This window comes from Triturus cristatus, chromosome 11 (assembly GCF_964204655.1).
Source record: "Triturus cristatus chromosome 11, aTriCri1.1, whole genome shotgun sequence".
Taxonomy (NCBI): domain Eukaryota; kingdom Metazoa; phylum Chordata; class Amphibia; order Caudata; family Salamandridae; genus Triturus; species Triturus cristatus.
This window is the reverse complement of record NC_140594.1, coordinates 1183668152-1183692272: the sequence shown is the minus strand read 5'-3', so window position 1 is coordinate 1183692272 and position 24121 is coordinate 1183668152. Positions and strand designations below refer to the sequence as shown.

General features: G+C 50.6%; 1 protein-coding gene across 6 annotated transcripts in view; it reads right to left on the bottom strand.

Moving 5' to 3' along the window:
- Window positions 1-24121, bottom strand: part of TNK2 (tyrosine kinase non receptor 2) — a 430040-nt gene that overhangs the window by 259952 nt on the left and 145967 nt on the right. For all 6 annotated transcript variants that reach the window (XM_085635987.1, XM_085635998.1, XM_085635989.1 and 3 more), the window contains exon 3: window positions 2279-2565. The gene's annotated coding sequence lies outside the window, so the exon portion shown is untranslated. The remainder of the gene's footprint in view (window positions 1-2278; window positions 2566-24121) is intronic.

The following is a 24121-nucleotide window of genomic DNA, read 5'->3' as shown; positions in this document are numbered from 1 at the left end:
GGCTTGGTTCACACTGGAATGGCATTGTGAGCAAAAAAACGATGGATTTAAGCCCAGATCTCTGTACTGGGGTGAACGTATGACATTGTTCTGCATTCTGTCCATCAACTGTTGTTTTTGCATTTGTCACCCCGGGTGGGACGGGTATGCCCAGACGTGGGTCCCGTGCTCTCCATGCCACTGGGCTCAAGCTATCCTGGCTGAAACGGGGTGAAATCCCAAAACCGGTCCTAGGATGCTTGGTTCCAGTCCAGGGAGGATTTGGCTTGGCAGTTCGGGCTGGACTGTTCCCATAGGGCACAGGGTCAAGACTGATTTGCATATGGCTGGGTCCAAACTGGAATGGCATGGTGAGCAAAAAATCGATGGATTTAGGCCCAGATCTCTGTGCTGGGGTGAGTGTATGACATTGTTTTGCATTCTGTCCATCGATTGTTCTTGTTGCGTTTGCAGGTAGGGTGTGAGCTTTGTGGAAAGAGAGCTAGGTTCTTTGCCGATCAGAGATTCAGGTGCTAGGCAGATTATTTTCAAATCTAATTCTTTTGCGGATGGGAAGCCAATGGAGTGAGCGCAATAGGGAAGAAGAGGGCATCCCGGATGGAAGACTGTGAATGAGGCGAGCTGCATTATTTTGGACAACTTGGGGTTTCGTTAGTAGTGTCTCTGGCAGCGGCTAGTAGAGCCTCACAGTCGTCCAAGCGACTGATACCCAGCGCCTGGACCGACGTTTTTCTCACGCAACGTGGAAATATTACTCCCAAACAGGCAGTCACAAGTGCAATTACCTTGCAGACAACAGGGTCAGGATTTCAATGGTGCAGCAGGTGCAGCAGCACCGGGCCCAAAAGTTGTAAGAACTCCTCTAAACACATAATATTGCTAAATTTAACTACTAAACACGCAGTCACAAGTGCAGTTACCCTGCAGACAACAGAGTCATGATTTCAATGGTGCAGAAGGTGCAGTGACACCAGGACTAAACGCTCTAGGTACCCCACTAAACCCAGTTTATTACAAAAAGTTACTACTAGACAGTCACAAGTGCATTTATCTCGCAGACAATATGGTCATGATTTGAATGGTGCAGAGGCACCAGGGCCAAAAGCTCCAGGCACCCCACTAAACACCTACTATTACTATATTTTACTACTGCACAGGCAGTCACAAGTGCAGTTACCTTGCAGACAATAGGGTCATGGTTTCAATGGTGCAGCTGGTGCAGTGGCACCAAGCCCAAAAGTTGTAAGAACTCCACATAATATTGCTAAATTTAACTACTAAACACGCAGTCACAAGTGCAGTTACCCTGCAGACAACAGAGTCATGATTTCAATGGTGCAGAAGGTGCAGTGACACCAGGACTAAACGCTCTAGGTACCCCACTAAACCCAGTTTATTACAAAAAGTTACTACTAGACAGTCACAAGTGCATTTATCTCGCAGACAATATGGTCATGATTTGAATGGTGCAGAGGCACCAGGACCCAAAGCTCCAGGCACCCCACTAAACACCTACTATTTCTATATTTTACTACTGCACAGGCAGTCACAAGTGCAGTTACCTTGCAGACAATAGGGTCATGGTTTCAATGGTGCAGCTGGTGCAGTGGCACCAAGCCCAAAAGTTGTCAGAACTCCTTTAAACACCTAATATTGCTAAATGTTATTAGTAAACAGGCAGTCACAAGTGCAGTTATCTAGCAGGCACTAGGGCCATAATTTCAAGGGTGCTGCAGGTGCAGTGCCACCAGGGCCAAAAGTTGTCATAACTCCTCTAAACACATAATATTGCAAATACATCAATTCATTCCATTATTTCCCTCTTTTATTTTTCAAAATGTTGCTATTACTCACCCGCACTATACCACTGATAACAGCATAATACATTGCCTGTTTGTACATAAACGAGTCATAACACTTTAGCAGACTTTCTGTAACTTATATTGTGCAACTACTCAGCAAGTTACAACTAACAACAAAAACCAGTGTATTATTAATCACATAGGCGAAACCTAATGCATTTACCAATGCTTGTTCAGGAAGGGGTGTCTTTAGGCCCTATGGTTTCCTTTGAGGTACAACCCTACATGTAAGAAGTAAAACATGCTGTTTCCTTATCTGAGAAAATTCTAGAATATGAAAGCATCTAAAGTTTGGTACCAATAACAAATGAATGTAAAGCGCCATGAGGTAGGAGCTGGAAAGGAACACCTTAGCCGGCCTCACCCAGGGATGGAGAGAGGTGGCTGCAGTACACACAGCACAAGGCGCGACTTACCTCCTCCGGTGTCCACAAAGGTATGTGCAAGCTTCAGAGCGATGAGCCACTGTGTCCCCTAATACTTGAGCTTGGGGGGCTTCTTGACTTCCTCCACAGAGTCCATCACACTCATACTCGGGGGAGCACGTCCCAGGAGTGGGGTCGCAGGTCCAGCGGGGGGTAGAGCATGGTGGTGACGTCGGTGTGGTCAGGTGTGCACAGGTGGCGTCGAGTGGCCGGGGAGACATTCAGAGGGGCGCAGTCCATCAAGAGCCCTGGTGCCGGGCACACACCGGGGGTCAGGCCTGTGGGGGGCACAAGGAGGAGAGACTGTGAGAGTCCAGACCACACACAGGTCACACACGGGTCACACACGGGTCACGCACGGGTAGGGTGACCAACCGTCCGTAAATTTCACGGAGAGTCCGTAAATTGGACCTCACGTCCGTTGTCCGTGAGGATCCTTTTTACGGACGCCTTTTGTCCCTAATTTTAGGGGCATGTTAGGGAACAGATCTGTTCCCCTGTGAGAGGCCTCAGCTCCGTGATGGGGCCGCTTCGCACTCCTCTGAGCACAAGAGCAGCCCCTCTCGCCCATTGTCATTCTGTGTGGGGCTGATTGTCACATAAAGAATGACAATGGGTCAGTCTGGGCTGGCACAGCATGTGGTGGCCTCCTCTTGCCTCGGTCCAGGGCAGGGCTTTCTGTCACCTGGAAGTGCAGAAACGCCCAAGCTGCTGCTAGGTGAGAATCCAGTTAACCAAAGGAAGGCGGTGAAAGAAGTTCAAAGGAAAGGGTTATAGTTATAGTATAGCAGCCATGGTTCCTGCTTTTTTTTTTATGCAACAACCATTGACAAAGCCAATAGTTCTGGCTTGTTGTAGTTGTAACGTTACTTGTTGTATTATATATCTGGATGCAATGACACAAGCAACAGAAATACCAGTCGGGCGGCACACTATGCTAAGCACAGATTTTTAGCTTATGTGTTTTAAGCCACGCAATTTATTACATTAAGCACGCTTTTGGAGAGACCCCCCTAGTTTTTACATCCCACTTAAAGCTCTGGAAACAACACTATGTCACAGTCGCCCCATGTCCAGGCACTGTGCATCATGCAGGACTCATGCCTTCCACTTTTTCAGATTGCCTAAGTGCAGGGGCATAGTGAACCCTGCCCCACCCCACCCCTTGCTTTAGGAACTACAGCGAGGGTGGAGTTCTTGATGGGTCTCATAATTAATGTGAAAAGGTGAGTGAGTAAGTAAGTGAGGGGATGGGTGGATGGATGGCTGGATAGATGAGTGAAATGATGGCTTGATGGATGAGTGAAAGAGTGGATGACGGGCAAGAGAATGAGTGGATGGATGAGTGAAATGATGGATGGATTGATGAATTGATAAGTGAAAGGGTGGATTGCTGAATTGATAAGTGAAAGGGTGAATGGATGGACGGACGAGTGAAAGGGTGGATGTAAGGCTGGATGAGTGAGTGAAAGGGCGGGTAGATGGACAAAAGGATGGATAGATGAGTGAAGGAGTGAAAGGGTGGATGGATGAGAGAAAGGATAGATGAATGATAGGTTTAATGGATGGATTCATGAGTGGATGAGTAGATGGGTGGGTGGGTGGGTGGGTGGATGGAAGGATGGATGGCTAAGTGAAAGGGGAATTGAAAGTGAAAGGGGGATGGGTAAATGGATTGCTGAACGGGTGAATGGGTAGAAGGATGAGTGACTGGATGGATGAATGAGTAAGTGAAAGGATGGCTGGATAGGTAAATGGCTGGGTGGAAGAGTGGATGGATGAGTGTACGGATGGATAGGGTGAAAGGATGGATGGATGATGGATGAGTAAAAGGGTGGGTGGAGGGATGGATGAGTGAAATGATGGATGGAAGGATACGTGATGGATAGGTTTGTAAATGGTTGAATATGGACATGGATGGGCACACAGATGGAAGGACAGAATGAACGGCGAAAGACTGAATGATGGATGAAAGTATGATTACACATTGTAAGCCCCATTATCTTAAGCAACATTTCCTATACATTGACTTTCACATTTATATGAGTCATTCTCTCTGTATAATATTTGTGTGTTGTAACGCACTCCAACACTCTGCCCCACATACTTGGGATGAGTAGCACTATAGAAGAAATTAAATACACGTGAGAGAGGCTCTATGTGAAGATGAGGGGTGCCATTGGAGGGTGGTAGCAAGGCCGGACCGGCAGGACCGGGCATCAGGCGTTTTCTCTGGGAGCTGGAAAGGTGGGGTGGGGGCGGTTTTGTTACCACAAAAAGACCTGCACATTTGCTTAAAGCTGTGCGCACACTGACAAACCATAGAGTGCACAATTGTCTCAACCTAATGTAAACTTATTTTCACTTGTACTTTAGTAGTTGTCTATTTACATTTACTTACTTATATACTATTGCGCAACCTTCTCTGATGTGTCTATAAAACGTACCTTTTGTCCTGAATTTTGACCCCCTGTCCTGAATTTTTGTCCTGAATTTTGACCCCTTGTCCTGAATTTTTACACTCACTGTCCTGAATTTGCACCCATGTCAGTTGGTCACCCTACGCACGGGTCGCACACGACCACGCACGGGTCGCGCACGACCCCACACGGGTCACGCACGACCCCACACGGGTCACGCACGACCCCACACAGGTCACGCACGACCCCACACAGCCCCACACAGGTAACACTGGTCACACACGACCACACACTGGTCACACACAGGTCACACCCCCAGGCGTCGGACATTAAAAAATACCCAACATTTCATGGCCTTTGACTCGAGTTTGGTTTCTAAGTAATTCACACCACATATTTTGAAATCGAGATCATTATCGGATTAAGACGCATTTTTCAGATTAAGAGACTGTTTCGGTGGAGTACGGCAGGCCCCGCCCCTTTCAAAGCAGAGACGTACGACGGAGAAAGGGAGACGTCTCCCGTCTGTGCAGGTGCTGACCCAGTGGTGAGAAGTGCAGGTGCTGACCCAGTGGTGAGAAGTGTAGGAGCTGACCCAGTGGTGAGAAGTGTAGGAGCTGACCCAGTGGTGAGAATTGCAGGTGCTGGCCCAGCGGTGAGAAGTGCAGGTGCTGGGGCGAGAAGTGCAGGTGCTGACCCAGTGGCGAGAAGTGTAGGAGCTGGCCCAGTGGTGAGAAGTGCAGGTGCTGGCCCAGCGGTGAGAAGTGCAGGTGCTGGGGCGAGAAGTGCAGGTGCTGATCCAGTGGTGAGAAGTGCAGGTGCTGGCCCAGCGGTGAGAAGTGCAGGTGCTGGCCCAAAAGTGCAGGTGCTGGCCCAGCGGTGAGAAGTGCAGGTGCTGGCCCAGTGGTGAGAAGTGCAGGTGCTGGTCCAGCGGTGAGAAGTGCAGGTGCTGGCCCAGTGGTGAGAAGTGTAGGAGCTGGCCCAGCGGTGAGAAGTGCAGGTGCTGGCCCAGCGGTGAGAAGTGCAGGTGCTGACCCAGCGGTGAGAAGTGCAGTTGCTGACCCAGCGGTGAGAAGTGCAGGTGCTGACCCAGCGGTGAGAAGTGCAGTTGCTGACCCAGCGGTGAGAAGTGCAGATGCTGTCCCTCCGATGAGAAGTGCTGGTTCTGTCCCTCCGGTGAGAAGTGCTGGTTCTGTCCCTCCGGTGAGAAGTGCTGGTTCTGTCCCTCCGGTGAGAAGTGCTGGCGTTTCTCTGGAGTGAAAAGCTGGTTCTATCACTCTGGTGTGAAGTGCTGGTTCTGTCCCTCGGGTGAGAAGTGCTGGTGTTCCTCTGGAGTGAAGTACTGGCTCTGTCACTCTAGTGTGAAGCGCTAGTTCGGTCACTCTGGTGTGAAGCGCTAGTTCTGTCACTCTGGTGTGAAGCGCTAGTTCTGTCACTCTGGTGTGAAGCGCTGGTTCTGTCCCTCTGGTGTGAAGTGCAGATGCTGTCCCTCTGGTGTGAAGTACAGATGCTGTCCCTCTGGTGTTAAGCGCAGGTGCTGTCCCCCTGGTGTGAAGTGCAGATGCTGTCCCTCTGGTGTTAAGCGCAGGTGCTGTCCCTCCGGTGTGAAGTGCTGGTTCTGTCACTCTGGTGTGAAGTGCTGGTTCTGTCACTCTGGTGTGAAGTGCTGGTTCTGTCACTCTGGTGTGAAGTGCTGGTTCTGTCACTCTGGTGTGAAGTGCTGGTTCTGTCACTCTGGTGTGAAGTGCTGGTTCTGTCACTCTGGTGTAAACCGAGTCTGCACCAGGCGCCTCATTCCCCTGTCACCATCTCAGCATCCTCTACAAGGCTTCGGTGCCTCCTCTCAGACTCGGCATCGCGGCGCTACATCCTCCTACAGGTTCTACCCTCCCTGCCTCCTGTACACACCTTTACTCACTCTGCAGTTATTCACTGCTCACCCTGCGGCCGAACGAAACCCCAGCAGTGATGCAGAGCTGGGATAGATGGTTCTATCACTCTGGCGTAAAGTGCTGGTTCTGTCCCTCGGGTGAGAAGTGCTGGTGTTCCTCTGGTGTGAAGTACTGGTTCTGTCACTCTGGTGTGAAGTGCTGGTTCTGTCACTCTGGTGTAAACCGAGTCTGCACCAGGCGCCTCATTCCCCTGTCACCATCTCAGCATCCTCTACAAGGCTTCGGTGCCTCCTCTCAGACTCGGCATCGCGGCGCTACATCCTCCTACAGGTTCTACCCTCCCTGCCTCCTGTACACACCTTTACTCACTCTGCAGTTATTCACTGCTCACCCTGCGGCCGAACGAAACCCCAGCAGTGATGCAGAGCTGGGATAGATGGTTCTATCACTCTGGCGTAAAGTGCTGGTTCTGTCCCTCGGGTGAGAAGTGCTGGTGTTCCTCTGGTGTGAAGTACTGGTTCTGTCACTCTGGTATGAAGTGCTGGTTCTGTCACTCTGGTGTGAAGTGCAGATGCTGTCCCACTGGTGTTAAATGCCAGTGCTGTCCCTCCGGCTAGAAGCCCCTCTGCTCTGCCTCCAGCACTTTGCCCTCAGCTGCAGGCAGCCCCCGGCCCTATGCCACAGTGCAGGGGCCAAGAGAATGCAGACACTATGAGTGTGGGCGTGAGGCCAGGGCTGCTGGTCAAACCCGGCCCTCGCACCTCCGCGAGGCTTCCCGTGTTTACTCAAAGGGCGGGCCCTGTTTTCCAAGAGCCGAGGAGCACGAGGGACGTGAAACGTGGACGGACCTCACTTTGAACAACAAGCATTGGCAATTCCGATAGGTCTGGCTCATAATTTAAAGTGAAGTTTCAGTCACTGGTGAGTTAGGCGCTCAGTAATTCATCATATATGCACTCTGGCACTCATGCAGCTAACTATTCACTCATGCTTGCATTCACCCACCCATCACTCATGCTTGCATTCACCCACCCATCAGTCGTGCTTGCATTCACCCACCCATCACTCGTGCTTGCATTCCTCCACCCATCAGTCGTGCTTGCATTCACCCACCCATCAGTCGTGCTTGCATTCACCTACCCATCAGTCATGCTTGCATTCCACCACACATCACTCGTGCTTGCATTCCACCACCCATCACTCGTGCTTGCATTCACCCACCCATCAGTCGTGCTTGCATTCACCTACCCATCAGTCATGCTTGCATTCCACCACCCATCACTCGTACTTGCATTCCACCACCCATCAGTCGTGCTTGCATTCACCTACCCATCAGTCATGCTTGCATTCCACCACCCATCACTCGTGCTTGCATTCACCCACCCATCACTCGTGCTTGCATTCTCTCACCCATCAGTCGTGCTTGCATTCACCCACCCATCAGTCGTGCTTGCATTCCACCACCCATCACTCGTGCTTGCATTCACCCACCCATCAGTCGTGCTTACATTCACCTACCCATCAGTCATGCTTGCATTCCACCACACATCACTCGTGCTTGCATTCCACCACCCATCACTCGTGCTTGCATTCACCCACCCATCAGTCGTGCTTGCATTCACCTACCCATCAGTCGTGCTTGCATTCCACCACCCATCACTCGTGCTTGCATTCCACCACCCATCAGTCGTGCTTGCATTCACTTACCCATCAGTCGTGCTTGCATCGACCCACCCATCAGTCATGCTTGCATTCCACCACCCATCACTCGTGCTTGCATTCACCCACTCATCAGTCGTGCTTGCATTCACCCACCCATCAGTCGTGCTTGCATTCACCTACCCATCAGTCGTGCTTGCATCGACCCACCCATCAGTCATGCTTGCATTCCACCACCCATCACTCGTGCTTGCATTCCACCACCCATCAGTCATGCTTGCATTCCACCACCCATCACTCGTGCTTGCATTCTCTCACCCATCACTCGTGCTTGCATTCACCCACCCATCACTCGTGCTTGCATTCACCCACCCATCACTCGTGCTTGCATTCACCCACCCACCACTCATGCTTGCATTCCACCATCACTCGTGCTTGCATTCACCCACCCATCACTCGTGCTTGCATTCCACCATCACTCGTGCTTGCATTCCACCATCACTCGTGCTTGCATTCACCCACCCATCATTCGTGCTTGCATTCTCCCACCCATCACTCGTGCTTACATTCACCCACCCATCACTCGTGCTTGCATTCACCCACCCATCACTCGTGCTTGCATTCACCCACCCACCACTCGTGCTTGCATTCACCCACCCACCACTCGTGCTTGCATTCACCCACCCATCATTCATGCATGCATTCACCCACCCATCACTCGTGCTTGCATTCTCCCACCCATCGCTCATGCTTGCATTCACCCACCCACAAAATTAAAACTCAACAAGCAAGATGCATTAAAAAAAGAATGTAAAGAAAAGAAAACAAATCGCCACCTAAACAAAGCAGGCACATGCTTGCAAAAAAATAAATAAAAATAAACATAGTAGGTGGCCACCTCAAGGTGATAATGTGTGTATGGAATCATTGTTTTTAAATTCCAACATGGCCACCACCTCAGGCAACATGTCAGCCATGTTGGAACAGTAAAACAATGCTATACCACGCAAAGCAGAGCCCAAGGTGTGTTTTTTCAGTAAACATTAGACTGGACGCCATCTTGAATTTGTGTTGTGCACAGAATATCAATTTTGTCCGATCTTGGTACACACAAAAAGATGTTAACATATAGGGACAGATTACAAACTTCCTAGTTTAGAAGGGTAAGAATTAGATGGTGGTAAATTAATTACCAGTTCACCTTAATACATCATTTAAAATGCCCCTTGATTAATGCATTTTTTGGGAGAAAAAACAAATATATCCCCCAGCATGTTTTGCACTTTTCTTGCAGTATCCACTCTCCATCGATGTACATGGATTGTTTAATATACTGACAAGAGTTTTTAACGGTCTGATTAAATGAGATGCCGCTTGAAGAGGAGGTTGCCCAAGGCTAGCGACGGTAAGCAGATTATACCTGATGGGATTTGTAGAGTAGGGCATGAGAGGGACGGGCCCGCTTCAGTGCCTGTCTCGTGAATTCTACTTGGTGGAGACACATACATATTTGCACGTGATTCAGGTAAACCGATGATACCTAAACAGGATCCCTATATGAACCTTGCCCTGTGGAAGCCCAAAGAAAGCAATAGTAGAGATAGAAACGTGTCGACATTGGGAATATGTAGCCCACTTGTCGCATAGCTACTGGCACAGTAAGAAAGCTACGGAGTGGTGCTAAAGAAGGACCAATTTGATAGGTTCTAGATTAATACAATAAGGCTTCGGGACATTTAATGAGACGTTTACAAACACTGGTCAATATACAAAAAAAGTACATTGAAAGAAAGTTTTTGTATAATGTATATTTGTGGATGTATATATATATATATTATCTACTGGCGGTCGCCAGTAGGTAGTTATAGTTAGGACCCTGTTTCCATAGGAAAACCGCAACATTCTATTTTGAATAACTTTGGCGCCGGTCGACGAATCCTCGCGAAATTTTCAAAACTAATGGGGCGCTACGCTCCGCTCCTACCCTGAAAGTCTCGGGGGGATTCGTCAAGCGGGGGCTGAGAAAAAAGGGGGGTCCCAAAACGCGTTTTCCCCATGCATTTTTCCATAGGACCTTTAGACACAGCTACAGCCCGAACGGCTGAACAGAGTTACTTGAAATTTGGCAGAGAGGTAGTCTACAGGTCAAGGAAGTGCCTTTTGTAGGTCTGGTGTAAATCTGTTCAGTAGTTCCAGAGAAAATAGCATTTAAATCAATATATATATCTGTGGCAGCTTACGGTGCGCTTACCGCGCGCTTACGGTAAGCTTACCGTACGCGTACGGTGACGTGCGCGAGCGCGATTCTGATTGGCTGTTAGATCTTAGTAAACATTCGAATCGGTCGAAACCAGGAAGTGTCAGCCGCCATTTTCTCTCTCGCACTCTGAGGGGGGGAGGAAAAACAAAGCTGGATAACATGAAAAGGGGCAGGCTAGACAGCTCCCAACCACATAGCCATGGTTAGGGTGTCACAAAAGAACCCCCAAGGCAAAAAATGCATTTTTTTTTTTAAAAACGCCGATTACGCTTACCGTACGCGTACGGTAAAAAATAAATTTAAAAAAAAACAATATCCACAATTGCCCCACCCCGTGTGCAAAAGGTGCCCGATGGCCACCTTTTGTGCATGGCATATATATCTTAATAGAATAAATAATAGATAACCTTTCACAACGAAGCGCATAATATGTCCGTGTGCGGACGGTGCGTGAAGCGTACATGGCCCATCCAGCGTAACGTGGGCACGCGGTGCACGGCACTAACTGCGTAAAGTGGGCGCGCGGTGCGCGAAGCGCACCGTGCGCGCACGCCACGAACGGCGTAGAGTAACTTAGCATTTAAAAAAACGTACAAATTCACTGAAAAAACCACAGGTTTCACACACGTTATAGTTAGGAATTAGCATTTAAAAAACCTTGCAAATTCAATGAAAAAACCATAGGTTTCACACATGTTACAGTTAGCTGGACATTTCACTCGTAAAAAACCATTGAAATTCCCCCGTTATAGTTAGTGCAGGCAACTATAACTCACGCGACCACAATCCTCTGCTGATGACATATGTGTCTTTATGAAAAAAAAATATTTGTAATATATGTATAGCTAAAATTTAATGGAAGAAGACATGGGCAAATAAGTGTCTAAATACAGTATTAGCATCAGCCTGTGTATGTATGTCTTTTTTGTCATGACGTTGCTGTGGTACAAAACCCTGGCAAACAGCACATGCTGTCTGACCCGGCCCAAAAAGAACTTTAATATATACACTGCAAAATACTATGCATAAAATTACAAATCTATACAAAATTTAAACTGGCAAGAAATATACAACACCTCCTATGTATTATCAGAAGGAAAATCTTATACCCGCAGCATTTGTCAGGTTTCACAATACCAGCCCACTCCACTAATCATTAGGAACCTTGGAGGCAGTAACATAGGGCAATAAAAATCAACCCTTAATGGCCCATTGGCTTTAACAAATGTTTTTCACAATAAATAGGCCAGGCCTACTGGCTTTGTCATAACTGTTTATATTAAACAGATCAAAACTATGCCTTGTGAGATAACTTTTCCCAATGACCCACTCAGGCGTGTGACATTCATGACTGGCTTGTCACTAGAACCAACTCGGATCTGCTGTGCGGGCCAAAAGCTTTCCCAGATGCGCACCATCAGGTATACCGTTCTACAAACACAATCATGTACAATATTACATTTGGCAGAACAATAAGCAACCCTCCCAAGAGAGGGCCTAACAAGGCTTATCACAGTGCAAATCTTCTACTCTAAGAGTTGGTCACAGGCCTTACCCAGTGCTTCATATGTATAAAAAGAATCAAGTGCCAGGGCTCCTGTCAGGCGGCCACTGCAGCCTGTATCACCCATTGCCCCCACCAGCGCTGCTAATGAAAGGACCGACACAACTACTAACCTTCACACTCCTACAAGTGTGATAATTTGGACTATTCCAGGCCCCCAAAGCTATCAGAATGGCTTGGGCGACAGGGAATAGTCATTTTAATGTATATTGAATAAAAAATTAACTGTTGTTGTGGTCATCTCTAAATTAGCAAGACAGCGCCACCTTGTGGCAGAGTATCACAAGCGGCAGTGTTGACAATTAAGTGCCAGTGCCGAGCACCAGAAAGCACAGGCTCAAATTAAGCACTGGGCATAACCAACACCAAACTCTTGATCACTGGCTTGTCATCATAACCAACTCGGGCTTAAGGTATTGCGCATAATCTTTCTAAAAAAAAAAAAACAAGAACTCTTTTTTCTGTGAAAGCACACGCTTATTAACCACTCAGTGCACAGAGAAAAACATTAGCATGTGGGTTACCAAATAGGCATCATGGCAACGGTCTGGTAAGCCAGACCTAAAAGGTAGGCAAGAAGGTCCCAAAGGAAACAGACCAGAACTCATCGGGGGCACGGAGCGCATTGCCCTCTCCAGACCACTGCCACTTTCTACAACTTACCTGTGTGGTTTCACTAGTCAACATGATAGCAAGATGTACTCTGCCGTTCAGTCTTCTGAGGGATGTATCTCTCCAAAAGAGTAGAACCTCGGTCTTATTTGAGTTTAATTTGAGACAGTTCTCGGCCATCCAATCACTGACACATCTCATGCACTCCTTAACATTCTGAGCTATACCAGGATTATTGTTCGAGATTGATACAATAATCTGGGTATCATCAGCGTATGACACCAATTCACACCCATGGGATTTGATCAAACGCGCCAGAGGGGCAACATACATGTTAAAAAGGGTAGGCTCAATGACGAGCCCTGTGGCACCCCACAAGGAAGACTGAAGCATTTGGATTTGTGCCCTCCTACTTCAACGAATTGTTCGCGATTGAGCAGGAATGATCTGAACAGTTCTAGAGCTAGGCCTTCAACTCCTACTTCCTGAAGTCGGTGTATTAGAATGCCATGATCCACTGTGTCAAAGGCGGCTGATAGGTCTAATAATATCACAGCTGCCGATCCTTTATCAACTGCCCGTCTGACTTCCTCCGCTGCAGTGATTAGGGCCCGGTCTGTGCTGGGCTCTGAAACCATAGTGAGTGGAGTCCAAAATATAGTTGTTCTCAATAAAAGCAATTAATTCCCCATTCATATTTCTCCAGTACCTTTGCTGGAAGCGGTAGACGGGAAAGAGGGCGGTAATTTTCTGCATCTGTTTTATCCAGATGTATTTTTTTTTTAGCAGGGGCAGGATTGAGGTTTTCTTCCATATTGTGGAAAAGTCCCGGTTTCAATGGCCCTCCATGAGTGGAAAGGCAACAGACTCTACCAACAGATGGGTTACTCCGGGGAGGACGTGGATCAGAGGGGATCCGGATTTTGTGGCTAAAAGAAGTTTTGAAGTTTGTTCTTGAGAAAGCAGTGTGAAATTTGAGAGGCGGGGAGGGGCGGCTTTGGATCCAAAGGGGGACTGATCTGGAGTCCGGCTTGAAGTGCTAGACTGAAGGCCCTGGGAATTAATAGATCGCATCGCAAAGGTATTATAGATGGCGGAGACTTTATTGCAGAAAGAGGTAGCCAGTTTATCACAGAAAGCTTCATCTATTCAGCTATCATTAGTCTCTTTTGTCTTGCACTTGACGGAGTTTCAGCACCGTTGAGAAGAGCTCCTTGGAATTACTCTTAGCGCCTTCAATCTTTTCTGAGAAGTAACTGATTTTAGTTTTTTTGATCAATTCTTTGTGAAGTGCCAGTCTTGTCTTCTATAATTCTTTCTACGGGATAGTTGTGTCATTTTATTATTACAAGTGAGTAAAGGAGGTGTTTTTGTATTACAAAGTAGCTGTGTAATATTTTTTAATAGGTGAGCAGAGATGGCATTTTCTTATTACAATATAGTAGTTGTGTATTTATCTTTTTATATGTAAGCAACAACATTATTACCAGGAAATCACAATGACACTGCTACCTTTAATAAAGAAAATAGATTGAATAGAGCACCCTCTGCCATACATTATGAGGATAAATGTGGGAACGGTTATGGTGTGAACATCTATTATAGGGAATAAAATACTCTCTGCCATACATTTTGAGGATATTACAGAGTTCCATGACCTTATAAAGGAACTCGGCCTATAGACTGGTTCCTCTAAATGGTCATGGAAATCCTCAGAGACTTGCAATATCCTTATAACGAGCCGCAGTGGGTACTTTATCCCATATATAACTACCTAAAGCGTGAGGAAGGTAAACCCGCTGCCATAAATATCTTCTTTCTGCTGTAGAGTTTGTCGACAAAACCAGATCTGAAAAAGGAAAAGCCATGTTTCCTTATAGTCTGGCTTGACAGCGCAGCTGTCCCCAGACAATTATGTGAGAATCAGCAAGCGAGGGGCTTTGGCTCCGCCCACATGCTGAGAGCCAGGAGTGCATGTTTTAATTGGGCAGAAGGTGTGTGCTTCCACAAAAGTGTGCTCGCACTTCACAGAGCTGTGACTATTTTGTTATTTATCCAGTTGCCGGAGCTTGAACTTTCAGCTGCACATACAACATTGTAATGCTATTAAAATACCTTAGATAACTAGATAATGCATGATGCTTTTCTGTGGCAGCAGCACAGATGGGAGGAGCACAGTCATTAACCCATATGGGTTTTTAGGTCTGGCCTGGCAGTGCAACATTCACCTGACCTTTTAACTTAGACCAATACTGTTCAACAGTTCTTTGCTTCCACAAAAGACATCCCCGGTCTCCTGCTAGTCACTTGTAATGCTTCACATGACCACACAAACAACCCTTTACAGCCAGACCTACTGGAATTGCCAATGCTTGTATAAAGCACACCTTTGAGAACGCTCCACGTCTGCGTTTCCCATCAGCAGGCACTGTGACGTCAGAACTCGACTGTAATAAGTTATTAAGAGTGAGCGGCCACGTAACTTCTTTATTACAGGCAAATAGGGAGGTCACAAATCACCAGTAATAAGGTAATTAGAGACAGGGTTTATCACATGGACTGCAGGCTCTCATGTGGTATACATTAATAACTTGTTTTTTTATACATAGCCCTTTCTACTACACTTTTCCCGTTACTATCACCCCACAAACCAGAACTTACACTGCCGGCCTCAGGAGGATGGAAACCGGGGCCAGCTCTACCACTCCGGACCTGCAGCCAGCACATGGCTCACTGAGCTAACATGCTCACAAAAGTGCATCTACAATTAAGGTTGTGTTGTGTCTCTTAAAAATGGGCTAAAACGATGCCCTGCTCCTCCCTCTGCCAGGACAGCAGATGGAAGCAGTCTGGGCCCAGGGCCAGACCTGATGCCAAGGGAAGAGGTGCCCAATCTGGGCCCAGGCCTAATGGTAATGAGAAAGACGCACTGGCAAAGCCAAGAGGTCTGACTCTAATGTGATAATGCTTATAAACACAAGCACAGAGAAGTGTATCTTTGTGTGCATTAGTGCATTAAAACCAGGTGCGATGGCACATGAAAAGCTAGGCCACAGACATAAAAAGGTTTTTTTGTTTATAATCCCCCGTTCACTTAAAACGCTTTCGACCTACTAAATCAAGCACAGACGAACTTTGCCCTGCACGAGCACATTATAGAGTGATTACCGGTTTTATAAGTTGATGCATTTCACATCATTTGTCGCCCTTCTCTGTTGTAAGCTTAGGAGTCATTTAAGATGTGGGAGCCTCGTGCGAGCAAAAGATGTGAAGTGTGCGACGGACACCAGACATTATCTGCTCGAACCCGTCTCCTGCTAGCATCCAGGTGTATGTGCAAGACGGACAGGTGTGTGTGCAGGCAATGAAGCTCAGGGTGAAGGAGTATGGCCAGGTGTATGCAGGTAATGCAGCTCAGAGTGAAGGTTTAGGGACAGGTGTGTGCAGGTGATACAGCACAGGGTGAAGGTGTAGGAACAGGTGTGTGCAGGTGATGCAGCTCAGGGTGAAGATGTATGGACATGTGTGCACACGTAATGCAGCTCAGGGTGAAGGTGTATGAACAGGTGTGCACAGGTAATGCAGCTCAAAGTGAAGGTGCATGGACAGGTGTGTGCAGGTAAAACCGCTCGATGTGAAGATGCATGGACAGGTGTGTGCAGGTAATGCAGGTCAGGGTGAAGGTGTATGGACAGGTTATCCAGGTGATGCGGCTCAGGGTGAAGGTGTATGAACAGGTGTGCACAGGTAATGCAGCTCAAAGTGAAGGTGCATGGACAGGTGTGTGCAGGTAAAACCGCTCGATGTGAAGATGCATGGACAGGTGTGTGCAGGTAATGCAGGTCAGGGTGAAGGTGTATGGACAGGTTATCCAGGTGATGCGGCTCAGGGTGAAGGTGTATGGACATGTGTGCACACGTAATGCAGGTCAGTGTGAAGGTGCAAGGACAGGTGTGTGCAGGTGAGGCAGCTCAGGGTGAAGGTGTATGAACAGGTGTGTGCAGGTGATGCATCTTCGGTGAAGGTGTATGGACAGGTGTGTGCAGGTTACACTGCTCAGAGTGAAGGTGTATGGACACGTGATGCAGCTCAGTGTGAAGGTGCAAGGACAGGTGTGTGCAGGTGATGCAGCTCAGGGTGAAGGTGCATGAACAGGTGTGTGCAGGTGATGCATCTTGGGTGAAGGTGTAGGGACAGGTGTGTGCAGGTGATGCGGCTAAGGGTGAAGGTGTATGAACAGGTGTGTGCAGGTGATGCATCTTGGGTGAAGGTGTATGGACAGGTGTGTGCAGGTTACACTGCTCAGAGTGAAGGTGTATGGACAGGTGATTTAGCTCAGGGTGAAAGTGTATGAACAGGTGTGTGCAGGTGTTGCATCTTGGGTGAAGTTGTATGGACATGTGTGTGCGGGTAATACCGCTCAGTGTGAAGGTGTAAAAACTATTGTCTGCAGGGGACACTGTTCAGAGTGAAGGTGTAACAAATGGGTGTCTCCAGGGGATACCGTTCAGTGTTAAGGTGTAAAGACACGTGTGTGCAGGGGACATCATTCAGTGTGAAGGTGTAGGTACAGGTGTGCGTAAGTGATGCAGCTCAGGGTGAGGATGTATGGACAGGTGTGTGCAGGTGATACAGCTCAGGGTGAAGGTGTATGGACAGGTGTGTGCAGGTGATACAGATCAGGGTGAGGGTGTATGAACAAGTGTGTGAAGGTGATACAGCTCATGGTGAGGGTGCAGGGACAGTGGTGTGCAGGTGATACAGCTCAGGGTGTATGAACAAGTGTGTGCAGGTGATACAGCTCTGAGTGAGTGTTGGAAGAGGAGATCTCAGGGGGGTTACAGAACACGTTCCTGACCACCCCGTGACCCACCTCTCCCAGAATAAGGCCGAGCACCGGCGGGGAGGCCCTTCCAGGAAGGGGACTCGTACTTTAGGATCGCACTCGCTGAGCTGGCACTACTTGACAAAGGGACACCACACAGTAGGGTTCAGTAAACGGAGATCTTTATCTAAGATTCTTTGGATCTTTATGATCCGCAAGGTAGTCTTTGGTCAATACAACAAGCTTGGTAATTCCTTGACAAAGGGGATTGGGGTAGCGGGACAGTTTTAGGTTCAGAGTCAATGCCGAGTATCCTTCGCACAGCTCTCAATCCTCGAGCCGGGGGGCACGGTACAGGCTTGGGTCCAGCCGGACCAGGGTATTCTCGAGCCGCGACCACGTCCGCAGGGCTCCGGTAGGAAGGAAATGTCAATCGGGAGATCTTTGGGGAGCCGCGATTCACTCGGCAGGCTCAGCTGGTCTTAGGGATGGGGGGAGCCTGCGAGTCTGGGGGCGGTGTTGGGATTTTTATAGGCTGCTTGGCACTTAGATTCTTTCAGGGTGGACTGGGAGGGACTCCAGACAACCAGCATGCGGGGAGCCAGCTCCCTGGGGGTCCGGAGGGCGATCGAAACCCTCTGTTGAGAGGAGGTCAGAGGTGTGACAGAGACTACTCCTCCCTGTCTTGCTTGGGGGGGGGGTTCCCTCTCCCTTGGCCGGGCATGGCGCGTTCAGGGTCTAGGTTTCGCTGGGGCCCCGGTCCGGCCATCGGGACATCGGGACATGGTGGCCAGGGGTCTTCAGTGGCTACGGGGTGGGAAGGATGGGCGGCTATAACCCGGGACCAGGGGTGGTGTATGGGTTGGGTCTGGGGCTAGTGGTCAAGGAGGCCCACGCCATGAGGCCGGGCCCCACACGCGCCCCCCCCCCCAGCTGAAAGTCGGGGAGAACTACCCATCCTCTTGGGGGTTCTCTTCGATGAGGCGGAAGAATCGGGACAGGCCGTCAGCGTTGGCATGGTCAGTACCTGGGCGATGCTCTACGGTGAAGTCCATCCCCTGGAGGGAGATCGACCATCGCAGTAGTTTGGGGTTTTCTCCTCTCAATTGCATCAGCCACCGTAAGGATCGGTGATCTGTTTGTACTCGGAAGTGGGTTCCGAACAAGTAAGGCCGTAGTTTCTTTAGTGCCCAGACTACTGCGAAGGCCTCTCTCTCAATGGTGCTCCACCGTCGTTCCCGGGGTAGTAGCCTTCGGCTGATGAAGGCTACAGGCTGGTCTAGGCCCTTCTCGTTGAACTGTGAGAGGACGGCCCCGATCCCGTGCTCCGAAGCGTCCGTCTGGACTACAAATTCCTTGGAGTAATCGGGGGCTTGGAGCACGGGGGCCGTACACATCGCGGGTTTTAGGGCGTCGAACGCCTCTTGGCAAGGGGAGGTCCATTGTACTCTCGTCGGCTGCTTCTTGGAGGTTAGCTCTGTGAGGGGGCCTACTATGCTGCCGTAGTTTTTAATGAATCTTCGGTAGTAGCCGGTGAGGCCTAAGAAGGCCCGGACTTCGGTCTGTGTCGCCGGAGGCTCCCAGGCCAAGATGGCATCGATCTTGGGCTGGAGGGGGGCGACCTGCCCGCTCCCGACCTGGTGTCCCAGGTAAACCACGGAACCTTGTCCAATTTGACATTTGCTGGCTTTGACAGTTAGGCCCGCTTGGCGCAGGGCCATCAGCACCTGTCGGAGGTGCTGGAGGTGTTCGGCCCATTGGGAGCTGAACACCGCAATGTCGTCTAGGTACGCGGCGCTGGACTCTTCCAGCCCGGCCAGGACCCTGTTGACCAGCCGCTGGAAGGTGGCCGGGGCATTTTTCATTCCAAAGGGCATGACTCGGAAGCGATAGTGCCCATCTGGGGTGGAGAAGGCGGACCGCTCCTTGGCTCCCTCGGTGAGCGCAATTTGCCAGTATCCGCAGGTCAAGTCAAAGGTGCTGAGGTAGTGAGCAGCCCCCAGGCGGTCAATGAGCTCGTCTGCGCGGGGGATAGGGTGAGCGTCGACTCGGGTGACCGCGTTGAGCCCCCGGTAGTCCACACAGAACCTTAGTTCGGGGGCGACCCCCGGGGCCGCTGCTTTCGGAACCAGTACCACGGGGCTAGCCCATGGACTGTCGGAGGGTTCGACCACCCCTAGGGCTAGCATCTTGGCTACCTCGGCCTGGATGCAGGTCCGGACCCTGTCAGGGACGCTGTAGGCTCTGTGCCGTACGGGCGGGCTGTTTCCGATATCCACGTCGTGGACACACCAGTCGGTGACCCTGGGGGTGAGGGAGAAGAGGTCTGCGAATTGCCCCAATAGCTGGCGGCAATAGTCGTATTGTTGGGGGGTGAGAGAGGAGGAAAGTCTCACTCCTTCTATAGAGCCATCCTTCTCTTTCGCGCACAGGAGGTCCGGGAGGGGCTCGGTGTCCTCCTCGGCCCCATCGTCGGTGGCCAGGAGCAAACTCAGCTCCGTCCTCACAAAGTGAGGTTTGAGGCGGTTCACGTGGAGGACCCGGAGGGTGTTCCGAGGGGACTGGACGTCAACTAAATAAGTGACTTGACTCTTTCGCTCTACGACCTTGAAGGGTCCAGTCCATTTGTCTTGGAGAGCGCATGGTTTCACCGGGGCCATCACCCAGCCCTGTTGGCCCGGCTGGAACTCGACCAGAGTGGCATTCTGGTCATACCAGCGCTTCATCTCCTCCTGGCTAGTCTAGAGGTTTGCTTCGGCGAGCTCTCGGAAATTCCGAGTCTGGTTCCGGAGCGCCAAGATGTATCGGAATACATCTTGGGGGAGCCCTCGGGGGGTGGTCTCCCAGCCCTCCTTGACCAGGCTCAGGGGTCCCCGGACGGGGTGCCCATAGAGCAATTCGAATGGGCTGAATCCCAGGGATTTTTGGGGAACTTCCCGGTATGCGAACAGGAGGCAGGGGAGGAGAACGTCCCACCTGCGACGGAGGGGCTCTTCGAGGCCCATGATCATCCCCTTCAGGGTCCAGTTAAACCGTTCCACTAGACCATTGCCTTGGGGATGGTACGGGGTGGTGAATTTTTACGATACCCCGCATTGCTGCCATAAGGACTTCATGTACTTCGAGATAAAGTTAGTGCCGCGATCACTCACAACCTCGCGAGGGAACCCCACGCGGGAGAATATCCCCATCAAGGCCCGTCCCACCACGGGGGCCGTCACGGTTCGGAGGGGAATGGCCTCGGGGTAGCGGGTGGCATGGTCCACCAGTACGAGGATGAACCGGTGGCCTTGGGCTGTCCTTGGGTCCAGAGGTCCCACGATGTCTATCCCCACCCGCTCGAAGGGGGTACTAACGACGGGGAAGGGTTGTAGTGGCGCTTTGCGCTTTCTGCCACTTTTTCCGCTGGCCTGGCACGTGGGACATGACTTACAGTGGGCTTCGACATTAGCTCGCATCTTGGGCCAATAGAAGTGGGTGACTAAGCGATGATAGGTTTTGTCTTGGCCCAAGTGTCCCGCCAGGGGTACATCGTGGGCTAGGCCCAGGAGGAGGTCTAGGAAGCGCAGGGGTACCACCAGTACCCGGGCCGATCCTAGCTCGGCAGACTTCTGCTCACTGTACAGGAGGTCGTTTTCCCAATACACCCAATGGGTTCCGGACTTGTCGCCCGCCGCCTGGGCTTCGGCCTGCTGCCGGAGTCCGATGAGGGAAGGGCAGGTGGCTTGTTCTCTGCAGAACTCTTCCCGGGAGGGGCCCCCCTCGGAGCGCCATTGCGCCAACTCAGGCAGGTCACCTAGCTCCGTCATTTGCTCGGGGTTCTCATATACTGGCCCGTTGTCGGGGATGGGCTCCCCTTCCAGGGGGAGGTCATCGGGCTCGGGTAGCCTGTCCCCGTCCCTCGGGGATGTCGGCTGGGTTCAGGGTTTGGGCCTCACCTCCCTCGAGGGGAGGCGATCGGGCTGACATGGAGCGCGTGGTGGCGCACACCCATTCGGGTAGGCCCATCATTCCTAGGTGGGCCCTTCGTTCCACCTGGGAGCTCTTGAGGTCGTTGCCCAGGAGGCAGTCTACGGGCTGGGAGGTTCGGACGGCCACTCTCAATTTACCAGTTACTCCCCCCCCATTCGAAGGGTACCAGGGCCATCCGGCAGAGGCTCTTGGAATTGTCCGAGGATATAACTGGACAGAAGATGTCGGGAAGTATCTGGTCTTCGGCTACCAGGTGGCAGTGGACCGCGGTGACACTCGCCCCGGTGTCGCGGAGGGCCTCGACGCAGTGCCCATTGACCGTCACCTGCTGTCGGTATTTCTTGGTGTTGGCGGGTAAGGCAGTTCTGGGAACCATTTCTCTGTCTCCTAGGGAGACCAGGGCCATGGCTGCAGGCTCCCACTCCTCGGTGTCCTCTATCTCCTCCCCTAAGGCCACGGTGGCCATATGTCGGGCTGGGGGAGCGGTCGCTGGCGTAGTGGCCAGTCTGTTGGCAACAGTAACATGTGATCTTGTCTCGGGGTCCCTGCCTCCCCGGGGGCCCCGTGCTGGCTGGAGGTGGTGCTGGAAAGTGCAGGAGTTGGTTTCTTGGGGGACTATGATGGGGGCCTGCCTGGAATTCCCTCTGTCTTCCCTGGTTTCCCCCAACCCTCTGGCGGGGAGGTCCCTGACTGTTGTGGTTCCGTGAATTCTGAACCCATTCAATGAAGGTTGCCGTATCGTGATGATTTTGGTATCAGCGAACCGCAACTGACAAGTGCGGTATGCGTAAGCGTTTTCGTCATGCTACACCGATGGATCCACTGTGTATTTGACGATCTAGTCTGCACCCGTGGGTTCCATTTTGTGCATAACCGCCATTTTGTGGTTGCCCTCACATAGGCTAATGACTACAGGATGACTGTGGCCAAGCGAGCCTCTAGGGACGCATACACCTTAGTTTGAGCTTGTGTTGACTTCAGTTTGACCTGCGTCAACTGACCCTGTTGCCCGAGGCTAAACTTGTTGAGCCAGTACCTTGTTAAGCAGCTGGTCAGATAGAGATCAAAGAGCAGGACATTATTGATTCTATGGCACACGCACACACCCCTCTATCTTTCTGCTCATCTGTTTCTGCTCCTTACTTTTATGGCCTTATGGCCTAATTATTGATTTGGGTTGAGGTCTTTTATGGTGGGCCCGTCCGGCCTGTTCGAACAAGAATGCTGGAGTTTTGCCTTGTCATTGGCGATGGGTTGGATAACTGAAAGTGGGTTTGTCGTTATGTGATGCCTCTGTGAATATATTCCTCTGATTGGTCAAATTTGTGAGTAATTGGTGCTAGCCAGGAACGTGGTTTTTGGCATAAAAGACGATGCTCCGCTCTATTATGTTGAGCAGTCTCCTGAGAACATACACCGTGTTGTACTTCTAGGACCTCTGTTACTGGCTGCAGCTAATAAAATTGATCTTTAAAGTCAACAGAAGAATCCCGCGTCTCTGTACTCTAAGACAGGTGAACCCGAAGACAGGTGAACCCGAAGACTTCGGGCGTGTCCCCTGCGCCGCTGGGTTTAAATCCCGGTTCTTCACTGTGGCGGCCGTAGTCTCCCACGGGGCCCCGGGGGGCCCGGCTGTTCACCCAGCGGTCAGCTTCAACAGCCAGTTTCCACGGATCTGTGAGCTTGCTGTCGAGGAGGTGCTGGCGTAACTCTACAAAGCAATTTGCGGACAAGTGTTCCCATGCGATCAGGTCGAACAGCTCCTCAAAGGTGGAGACCTTGCTGCCCTTGATCCACCCGTCTAAGGCTCGGCTGTAAAAGTTCACGTACTCCACCCACGTAGTACCGGGTATCTTTTTGCAGTCTCGGAACCTTTGCCGGTACATCTCGGGGGTGAGTCCATATCTCGCTAACAGGGCCTCCTTCATGCGGCTGTACGAATTTAGCACAGTGGAGGGCAGGTCCAGCAGGGTGTCTCTCCCCTCGCTCAGGAACCGGCCCCACAAGCCAGCCCCCCAATCCTTCTGTGGGACTCGGTGGGAGGTCATGGCGACCTCGTAGGCCTTGAACCATTGCTGGATGTCGTCGTTCTTGTAATATTCTTTCACCACATCCTTGGGAATGTGGACCTTTGGTTCCACCGGGGGAGACGTTCCTTGATTCCCCGGGGTCTGGATTCCTCATTCTTGGCCTTGAGCTCGATCTCTTTTAGGCTGCGCTCATGTTCCAGTTGCAGCTTTTTTTCTTCGTGCTCTCGCTGGCGTTTCTTCTCTTTAAGTTCCCCTTGTAGGCGTAATTATTCTACAGCTAACGTTTTCTCAGCTAATTTTAGCTCTCCCTCTATCTTTAGCTTGGCCAGTTCTAGTTCGTGGCTGCGTCTCCTTTCCCGGTCTGCTAGTTCTTCTGGGGATATGCCACCCTCTGGGACGTTGCTCCTTACCGGGGTGCTTCGAAGCTCGTTCGGCGGCTCCATCCGTCGACCGCCTCCTTCAGTTTGGGGAAGGGAATCTCCGGACTCTACTCCGGCCTTCAATGCTTTCTGGAAATCTTCTTTGGTGCTTAATCCGGTGGTAGCGATTGCAAGGTCTTTGCAAAACTGTTTTAATTCTCGGTGCGTATACTCTTCGAAC